Raw genomic sequence first — 10,781 nt, forward strand, 5'->3', positions numbered from 1 at the left:
CCACATCTCAGGTGTGTACTTTTCTCTTTTCTCTCGCTTCTCAATAAACTCTTTTTACTGTTTTACTGGTGTAATTAAGCTGGCATGTTTTTAAATTCTTTCATGCAATATAGCCAAGAACCTAGAGGACCCAGCATGTTCCCACATCTAGCGAGCCAGTCAGAATATCTAGAGGCAAGTAACACTCCCCAGCACCCGGTGAGGCTCGGTGAGTCTAAACTTTCTTATTATAGCCTGCCTGTGCCCTCTCTTGGTTGTCCGCCATCCCCTTCTGCCATTTTAAATGGGCTCCTGGATAAGCTCCCGCAGGACATAATCCTTGTCTACCCTGACTTCCAACTCTTTCTTCAGAGGTCGCGAGGACAAGCTCCCATGCTGCGTAGACCCAACGAAACTCTGGGTGGCAGGTGAAACTGTCCTGGAGACCTGACTAGGCACATGGTCTGAGTGGTGCAGGAGTCTGCCACGAGTCCACCAGGCCCTTTCTGTGAGTTCAGAATGGCTATTACCTGCTGCAGCATTTCCTTAGGCCACTGGTTAACTTCTTTTAATTAGAAGTACCTTCAGTCTTCCGACTACTACTATCCTCATTGTTGGTCTGTGAAATGCATTGGAATGCCCCAGAAACTGAAAATGTATTTGTTATGGAGGCATTGGATTTGTTCCTTCTTTCTTCCCCAGCGGCCCGGAGATTGCCTCCAGGGTGCCCACAGAACAATTAATCTCTTAATGTTTGCTAACAAACCACAGAACCATTAATCTCTTAATGTCTGGTTTAACTACAAAACTCAGTCCCTGGCACTGGCCATAATGTTATAGAAGTTGAGAGAGGTTCAATTATTTGCATATGGAAAGTCAAGGACTCAGGAATGATTTTGAGAAGGAAAAATGATTTATTGACAGCCGGCCAGACTCAGGAGATTTCTGTTTCAAACCCAAGCCTCGAACAAGATTTTCAAGTTTCTTTTATACAGGGTGGGGAGTCAAATGGTGCTTTTATGAAAGAAAACTACTTTCTTTATTAGTTAAGTGTTTGCCTGAGTATCAGAATAGGTTTTGTAAGAAATGAAGATTAGTTTAGTTTTCACATAAAGGAAGAAAATATTGATTAATGTAACCTGGCAGCCTACTGCCTCAGTCTCCCACTCCCGGGTTAAGCAGGAACAAAGGAAACCAACTTAAGCCAGTCCTATAGGCAGTTAAAAAAGATGCCCAAGAAAGAGCTAAGTCAATACCAACTCAGCACTAAATTCCATTATTTATTTGGCAAAGGGGAGCAGGTAAAAACTAAAATGGTTGGAATGTGATGGGGGAAGTGATTAATCACAAACTTTTGCACGGGAAAGTTAGATCTTCTCAGATAGGCTGTAACTTCTGAAGTATCCAATCTATGGAGAAACAGAGGAAGGGCTTGCGTGCTAGGCTTAGGGATATAAAATTGTGTCATTTTCCTTTGTTCAGGGCGCCAGCCATGTTTTCTGGTTGCGCACCCCTTCTTGCAAGACTGAGAATAAATTATTTTCTTCTCTACAATCAGGTGAGCCGTATTTTCTTCCAGAAGAAGATTTCTTTCCAACAGCTTTGGGGGCTCGTCCAGGATTCTGAGGCTTCAGAAAGCAGACCCCAAGGGTGGACGACAGGGAGGTACACCCCGCTGTTTAAGTGGTCTTGGATTCCACTGGCAGGGCCTCACCTCTGGCAGCCAAGAGGCCCAAGAACAGATGCTTAGATCTGCTGATTGTGGACGAGAAAAAGGGAAGGGAAAATCTGCCTCTTGTTGACCAGGTGACTCCATACATGGACCAAGGTAAGAACAAAGGCTATTAAGTATTACCTTGGTGGCCAGGAATTCCGATGAGTCTGAGGTTCACTGTGTGTGCATGAGACGCATGACATACAGCATGAAGTGAGTGCAGAGTCCCAATTCACATTTCCCTTCTCCCGGGAGGGAAAGGACCAGAGACGGACAAAGCAAAAGATTCAAAAGAGAGAAACCCAGACAAGATTCAGAATGGGAAATAGAGGCAGTCAGTCAACTGGGAAAAAGAGGAAGGGGGTATCTGTAGGCTCCCCCGGAGACATTCCTCCAGATAGTCCACTAGGGAGGATATTAAGGCATTGGTCCGATAGTGATCGGACCAAGGGAAAAGACAAGAAGAAAATGATTAAATACTGCTGTTGTATCTGGACCAAGGAAAGTATTTTACTACCTGACATATTCTGGCCAAAATACGGGGCAGATGAGGATTGGCTTTGTGCTGACCTTGTACTGTAAGTTAATGGAAAAACACCCTTCTCCAAAGAAGAGTCTGACTACGCCATGTGCTAGTTAAAGGGAAAGGGGGCCACTTTCTATCCTATGAAAGCTGAAAATCCAGGCCCCAAGACTAAGCTTGCAGAAACTAAGGCTGCAGAAACAAAAGCTGTAGAAACTAAACCCTGGGACCCCCTATCTAATCTCCCTCCTCCTTATGTTCCCCCTCCCCTCCCAGGAGAAGGGCCATTAGACTTGGAGGGCCTGATAGAACCCACTGTAAACCATGGGGAACCGGAGAATCGAGGGGGACCAACAGCCCCACCAGTTACAAACCACCAACAGCTGAGGAAAGAATTGGAACAGCGTAAAAAAGATATGCAAAATTTTCCATTCCCCAGAGCATCTGAGAAGAGAGTGAAAGAACAAAATTCCATTGAGCCTTTGTATCTGCTGAGGGAAGTACCAATGGGGCCAGGGGAGATTGGCTATGTAAATGCCCCACTGACAAGTACTGAAGTAAGGAACTTCAAAAAGGAGATGAAATCTCTAATGGAAGATCCAGTGGGGCTGGCTGAACAAGTAGATCAATTCCTAGGTCCTAGGTTATATACCTGGTCTGAACTTATGTCCATATTGAATATTCCTCTTTGCGGGAGAAGAAAGAGGAATGGTGCAGAGGGCAGCTGTGAAGGAGTGGGAAAGGCAGCATCCGGCTAGCCAGGGGGCTAGCCAGCAGAACAGAAGTTCCCAAACACAGACCCTAATTGGGATAATAATGACCTGGGGGACAGAGCACAAATGAAAGATCTTAGAGACCTCATTATACAGGGGATCAAATTGGCCGTATCCAAATCTCAAAACTTGAGTAAGGCCTTTGAAGTAGCACAGGAGAAGGATGAAACTCCCTCTGCTTACCTGCAACCATTGAGGCACCAAGTAAGAAACTATTCAGGGATGGACCCTGATGATCCTGTGGCTCAGAGAATGTTAAAATCAGCTATGTGAAAGGGTCTTGGCCTGACATTCAGAAGAAGATTCAGAAAATAGAAGGATGGATGGATAAGCCATTGGAAGAGTTATTGAGAGAGTTCCAGAAATTGTTTGGAAGGAGAAAGGAGGAAAAGCGGAAACAGATAGCAAAGGTTATGATTAGCACAGTGGATCAAATGGTTAGGAAAAGACTGGAGACAAATCAGGGAGGGAATAGGCAGAGTTGAGATATAGATGCAAAATGAGCTTATTTAGATAAGGCAACAAGGAGAATGCAGGGCTCTGCTGGGTGCTATCACTGTGGAAGACCTGGGCATTTCAAAAGGGAATGACCGAGTTTAAAGAAAGAGTGGGCTAATTCCCCTCATGAATTTTGAGGATTAGGGGGGTCTGAGGCTCCTCGCTTCTAAAGCCCACCCGGAGCCTTTAGTAAATCTAAGGGTGGGCCCATATCAGGAAGAAATTACACTGGCCGCAGCCAGATCCTCTGTGACTTATCTCCCCACAGGAACCAAATTCTCTGGCAGTTCCCTTACAATCTCAGGGGTAAAAGGAGAAGGATTTGAGGTCCCCATTCTTTCTCCCACTAATATTTTTTGGGCAGACAATCGAATTGTAAACCTTTTGTTGTACATCCCAGAAGCCAGGAGTAACTTGTTGGGAAGGGACTTAATAGTATTCATGGGTCTGGATTTAGAAGTAAGGGATAGGCAGATAGAAGTAGTCTTAGCCATGCTCACTGAAGAAGATGAAAAAGATATCAGAGAGGAAGTGTGGGTAAGAGAAGGGAATAGAAGGGGTACCCCATATTAAACTCAAATTGAAAAAGGAAGGGGAAATTATTTGTCAAAGACAATATCCCATTCCCCTTAAGGGGAGGCAGGGACTTCAACCCATCGTCGAAGGCCTTCTTCGGGATGGACTCTTGGAGCCCTGCATGTCCCCCTTCAATTCTCCTATCTTGCCCATTCAGAAATCAGATGGTAGTTGGAGGTTGGTACAGGATCTAAGGGCCATTAATCAAATCATTCAGGTTCGACACCCAGTAGTCCCAAATCCATACACTCTCCTTAGTAAGATCCCCTACCATCATAAATAGTTTAGTCGGGAAATGGACTTGGCCCAGTGGTTAGGGCATACGTCTACCACATGGGAGGTCCGCGTCTGGCCCATGCGCGCAAGGAGTGCCCTGCCACGCAGGAGTGTCCCCCGCATAGGGGAGCCCCACGCGCAAGGAGTGCGCCCCATAAGGAGAGCTGCCCAGCAGGAAAGAAAGTGCAGCCTGCCTAAGAATGACACCACCCACACGGAGAGCTGACACAACAAGATGACGCAACCAAAAGAGGCACAGATTCCCATACCGCTGACAACAACAGAAGTGGACAAAGAAACAAGATGCAGCAAACAGACACAGAGAACAGACAACCAGGGTGAGGGGGGAGAAATAAATAAATCTTTTTTAAAAAATAAATAAATAAATAGTTTAGTGTAATAGATCTAATGGATGCCTTTTGGGCCTGTCCCCTTGATCCAGAGAGTAGAGACTTGTTTGCCTTTGAGTGGGAGGATCCCTCTACAGGAAGAAAACAGCAATATAGGTAGCAGTTTTACCCCAAGGCTTCACAGAATCCCCCAGCCTCTTTGGACAGGAACTGGAAAAACTATTGGAGAAATTTGCAGTCCCACCTGAAATTTCCCTTTTACAATATAGAGATGATATGCTATTATCAGGTGAAGAAAGGCAGATAGTGGTCTACAAAGAGCTTATTGAATTTCCTGTGAGATCAAAGGCTAAGAGTGTCAAAAAGTAAGCTACAATTTGTAGAAAAGGAAGTCAAATACCTGGGTCATCTCATTAGGGAGGGAAGCAGGAAGATAAATCCAGAAGGAATTCAGGCCATTACTGAATTACCTCTTCCCCAGACAAAAAGAGAACTAAGAAGATTTTGGGGATTGGTGGGATATTGTAGATTATGGATAGATTCTTATGCATCCCAAACCAAAGGGTTATAGCAAAAACTGTTGGAAGAGGAATCTGACAAATTAGAATGGAAGGAGGAGGAAGTAAAGGCCTTAGAGGGGCTCAGATGGGCATTGGTGCAAGCCTCTGTTCTCGTCCTCCCCTCCCTTGAGAAACCTTTCCATCTGTTTGTGACAGTAGATAAGGGGACAGCCTTAGGAGTCCTAACCCAGATCTGGGGAGGCCAAAGGAAGCCCGTGGCCTTCCTTTCCAGAATCCTGGACCCTGTCTCCAGGGGATGGCCAGGCTGTGTTCAGGCCATGGCAGCAACTGCTCTCTTAGTAGAAGAAAGCAGGAAACTGACCTTTGGAGAGGACTTAGTTGTTAGCAACCCTCATCAGGTCAGGACTATTTTGTCTCAAAAAGCAGGAAGATGGTTAACATATTCCCAAATTCTGAAATATGAGGCGATTCTAATGGAAAAAGACGATTTAATACTGACAATTGATCGTAGTCTGAACCCAGCTTCTTTCCTTTGGAAAAGTCCCAACCAGGTAGAAGTTCCTGAACATGATTGTTTAGACTTAATTGAATACCAAAGCCAAGTCTGGCCTGACCTAGGGGACCTTCCCTTACATTCGGGGGAAAAATTATTCCTAGATGGGTCTTCTAGGGCCCTGAGATTAATAAGACACAATGACTATGCTGTTGTTGATGGACTAACTTGTGAGGTGAACGAAGCTGGCCGACTGCCCAATGATTGGTCAGCTCAAACTTGTGGGCTGTATGCATTAAATCAAGCCCTTAAATTATTAGAGGAAAAAGACGGTACAGTCTACACAGATTCTAAATATGCTTTTGGTGCCGCCCACATCTTTGGAAAATTTTGGAAAGAAAGGGGATTGATCAGTAGCAGAGAGAAGGAATTAGTCCATGTGGAACTGATAAAACAGTGTTAGCCAGTCTGCTCATACCAAGAGAAATATCTGTGGTACATATAAATGGGCATCAGAAATGTCACACTTTCGAAGCACAAGGCAATAGATTGGCTGATGAGAAGGCCAAAGAGGCTTCCCTCTGTTCCCCTCTGGAACTAATGGTCCTGATACCCTCCATCCCCAAAGAAACTGGAATCCCTGTATTCTCTGAAAAGGAAGTAAAAGAACTAGAACAACAGGGGGCAACCTTAGATAGCCAAGAGAAGTGGCTCCTCCCAGATGGCTGGCAGATGTTGAATAAGCAAATAATGAGGGAAGTACTAGCGGTTTTGCACCAAGGGAGTCACTGGGGAGTACAGGCCATGTGTGACCTGGTGCTCAAGCATTTTGGGTGTATGGGCCTTTATACTATAGCCAAACAAATAAGTGAACAGTGCATGATCTGTCAGAAAGTTAATAAGAAAGTTTTAAGAAAGCAAGTGCCGGGGGGAGGGAGCCCGGCCTCAGACCATTTTAGAGCATTCAGGGTGATTATACTGAAATGCCCCCTGTAGGTCGACCAAAGTATGTTCTGGTTATTGTGACTCATCTGACAGGGTGGGTAGAAGCATACCCTCTTGATTCAGCTACAGCATCAGGGACTTCAAAAATTATCCTTGAACAAATCATTCCCCGATATGGATTAGTAGAAAACATAGATTCAGACAATGGTAGTCACTTTACATCCAAAGTGTTGCAAAATATTATGCAGGGTCTAGGTGTCACATGGAACTTCCAGACACCCTGGCACCCACCATCCTCAGGGAAAGTGGAAAGAATGAACCAAACCTTAAAAAAATATCTCTCTAAGTTGGTCTTAGAAACCAAATTACCATGGGTTAAATGTTTACCTATATAGCTCTGTTAAGAATCCAAACTGCCCCTAGGAGGGAACTGGGAATTTCTCCTTATGAAATGCTTTTTGGTCTGCCCTTCCCTGGGAAGTCTGGAGAACTCCCCTCTTTTGAGTTGAAGAATCCCTTTCCTCAAAATTATATACTGGCCTTGTCTTCTACTTCATCTTCCCTCAGACATCGGGGTTTGCTGGCTCAGACTCCGCCTCTTGAATTTGCAGTCCACCAAGGCCAACCTGGCAGTTGAGTCCTGATCAAGTCTTGGAAAGAGTCCAAACTCCAACCGACCTGGGAAGGACCTTATCAAGTCTTGCTGACAACTGTAAGAGCAATCCAAATGGCAGAAAAAGGCTGAACTCATTACACTCGAGTAAAGGACCAGTACCTGAACTGGACGATAAGTACCCAACAACTTCGTCTGAGTCTTGGAAAATAATTTCAGCCCCAGATCCCTTAAAGATCACACTGAAAAAAAAACTAACTGGGGGGGAGGCGGGTTGAGCTGTGTATTGTCCTTGCCAACAATGGCCCTACTCCTATCAGAATACCAAAGGAGAAATTCAGACCTTAAGTTACAGGTGAAAATAATCTTACTAGCCATGATGTTTCAGACCCGGGAAGCAACTAGCCCTATCAAATTAGTTATAAGTGTAACTGAAGGTCTGGAGTCCCAGATGGTGCAGTTTGATGCCTGCCAAGTAATAAACTGTGGGAATTTAGAGCACCAGTGATGGCTGAGTGGGGAAAATAAATACCTATGCCCAGAGCCAGTGGGGAATGGCTACAGTCGAGCCCCTCCTTGCCCCTCATGGGATGACGTGTGGTGGACCACCCAGTATAAGGGATGGACCATGAATATGGGATGGGTCTCACCAAGTTCAAGGCCATTAAAGGGTAAGATAACCTTTTATAAAGGTAATACCCCACCAGACTGCAAATGCCTTCAGGGCAATCCAGTAGTAATAACTATTAAGAAAGCAGACAAATTAGACACTGGGAGCAGCCGCAGGGACCAAGTGGTCAATAGAGTATATCGAATGGGAGCAGATGTTACAAGTAAAGATCCTCTGGGGAGATTCCACATCTGAGTCCTTCCTCCCGCTGGAGATATAACATCCACAACGCCCTCTCCAGCTAACCCTTCAGAAATACCACAAGAAAACCCACCAAAGGTCAGTTCCCCAATTCAAAATAATACCAAAGCAGTTAGGATACTTAAGGTAACAGATTTAAAGCAAATCATAGAAATAGAGACAGGATATGGGGACATAAATTCCTGGGTAGAATGGATCAAATATACAGTCCAGAGTCTAAACAAAAGCAACTGTTACGCTGTGCAACAGACCGGCTCACAGCTCATATTTCACCCTTTCTGCTCAGTATGGAAAAGCATGAAAAGGAGTTTAAGTGCATGATACTCCTCTTTCAAAATGCTACTCCTGGTGAAAACTGTAGTATGTTGTCCTCTCTCTTCCCACCAGTCAAAAATGGAAACATCAAGGCCATACCTGCCTCGTGTCTGGGCCCCAGGAATCACTCTGCTTGTCTCTCTAGACAGGGGAAAGGATTCCAGGACCTTGGAACTATGGCTTCATGTATACAAGGGTAGAATGTAAACAGTGATTGTACTGACAATTTCTCCAGTTTGGTCAGACCTTGAGCAGACCTGTGGTGGTCCTGTGGAAAGGGTGTTCTCCAACCAATACTGCCTGAGAGGTGGGGCAGAACCTGGTCCAATTGGCTATCCCATTCACCTTGGCATTTGAAAAGAAGTGAGAATATCATCCCAGGGAGGGAGAGAGAAAAGAAGTTTACTTGGTTCTTTTGATAAGCAGATCTATTTAGACAATATAGGAGTTCCCCGAGGAGTCCCAGATGAATTTAAGGCTAGAAATCAGGTAGCAGCTGGGTTTGAGTCATTCTTGTTTTGGTGGGTCACCATTAATAAAAATGTAGGCTGGATTAATTATATCTATTATAATCAACAGAGATTTATTAATTACACCAGGAATGCAGTTTAGGGAATTGCAGAACAATTAGATGCTACTAGCAGAATGGCATGGGAAAATAGAATGGCCTTAGATATAATGCTAGCTGAGAAAGGGGAGTCTGTGTAATGACTGGAGGTAGTTGCTGTACATTCATCCCCAATAACACTGCCCCTGACGAACTATCACTAAAGCTTTACAAGGCCTAACAGCCCTATCTGAGGAATTAGCAGAGAAATCTGGCATTAGTAATTCACTCACAGGATGGCTTGAAAATTGGTTTGGAAAATGGAAAGGGGTTGCACTGTCCATCTTCACTTTCCTCATTATTTCAGCTGGGATGCTTACCACAGTCGGATGCTGTATCATTCCATGTCCCCGAGGACTAGTTCAAAGACTCATTGAAACTGCTCTAACCAAACAAATGCCCATACAGTGTAGGCAAAACAATCTACCCCTGTACCCCCTTAAAGGAGGAGATCCTTGTGATGAAGAGTGTGAGATAGCACTTAGAAAATTTGAAAAATGGAAATGTGAAAACTAAAGAGTTTAAAAGAAAGAGGGGCAATTGTAAGAAATGAAGGTTAGTTTAGTTTTCACATAAAGGAAGAAAATATTGATTAATGTAACCTGGCAGCCTACTGCCTCAGTCTCCCACTCCCGGGTTAAGCAGGAACAAAGGAAATTAGCTTAAGCCAGTCCTACAAGCAGTAAAAAAGATGCCCAAGAAAGAGCTAAATCAATACTTTAAGAAACAAAGATTAGTTTAGTTTTCACATAAAGGAAGAAAATAATGATTAATGTAACCAGGCAGCCTACTGCCTCAGTCTCCCACTCCTGGATTAAACAGCAACAAAGGAAACCAGCTTAAGCCAGTCCTATAGGCAATAAAAAGATGCCCAAGAAAGAGCTAAGTCAATACCAATTCAGCACTAAATTCCATCCTTATTTGGCAAAAGGGAGCAGGTAAAAACTAAAATGGTTAGAATGTGATGGGGAAGCGGTTAATCACAAACTTTTGCGTGGGAAAGTTAGATCTTCTCGGATAGGCTGTAACTTCTGAAGTATCCAATCTATGGAGAAACAGGAAGGGCTTGCGTGCTAGGCTTAGGGGTATAAATTGTGTCATTTTTCTTTGTTTGGGGCGCATCATGTTTTCTGGTTGTGTGCCCCTTCTTGCAAGATTGAGAATAAATTCTTTTCTTCTCCACAATCAGGTGAACTTTATTTTCTTCCAGAAGAAGATTTCTTTCCAACAGTTTTGAATGAACACATTGCCCACATTTCAGGTGAGCTTGAATTAGCATCTTTCCCGCATTCTGTGTCTGGATGCAACTCTGAATATACGTTCAGTCTTACATTCTTTCTGAACATTCAAAGCCCATAGGGTCTATATCACTTAACTGGATTCCTAGAGACTAGGTACACTTGGATACAGAATTAGAAGATTTTGAATTTATGCACAGGCTATATTATATTTCCCATTTGAGGCCAAGTCCAAGTTCCCTTAAGTTTCAGCATCACCACCATCAGAGTTTCCCTGAACTGACTGGTATGTATATAGAGTTTGCATTGCTAAATTGCCTCCCAGGAGTGGAGTCATTGCCATGGTCACCAAGGGCAGGACTGCAGCCTCTTACTGTCCCACACCCACAAGTCAGGACACAAAGAGATGAACAGCCTCCCACCCATAGCCGACACCAATAAAATGAGCTCTCTCTCACTACTACTTCCTAAAATCTCTGCAAAAGCTAA

At 44.2% G+C, this 10,781-nt stretch overlaps 1 long non-coding RNA gene across 1 annotated transcript; it reads left to right on the forward strand.

Annotated features, from left to right (window-relative positions):
• The first annotated feature begins 356 nt into the window (after positions 1-356).
• Positions 357-10,239, forward strand: LOC131279820 (uncharacterized). The gene is made up of 3 exons (XR_009187287.1): positions 357-487; positions 1,538-1,807; positions 7,216-10,239. It is a non-coding gene; the product is annotated as an uncharacterized lncRNA (long non-coding RNA).
• Positions 10,240-10,781: the final 542 nt, after the last annotated feature.

Source organism: Dasypus novemcinctus, chromosome 9 (assembly GCF_030445035.2).
Source record: "Dasypus novemcinctus isolate mDasNov1 chromosome 9, mDasNov1.1.hap2, whole genome shotgun sequence".
In the NCBI taxonomy this organism is placed as follows: domain Eukaryota; kingdom Metazoa; phylum Chordata; class Mammalia; order Cingulata; family Dasypodidae; genus Dasypus; species Dasypus novemcinctus.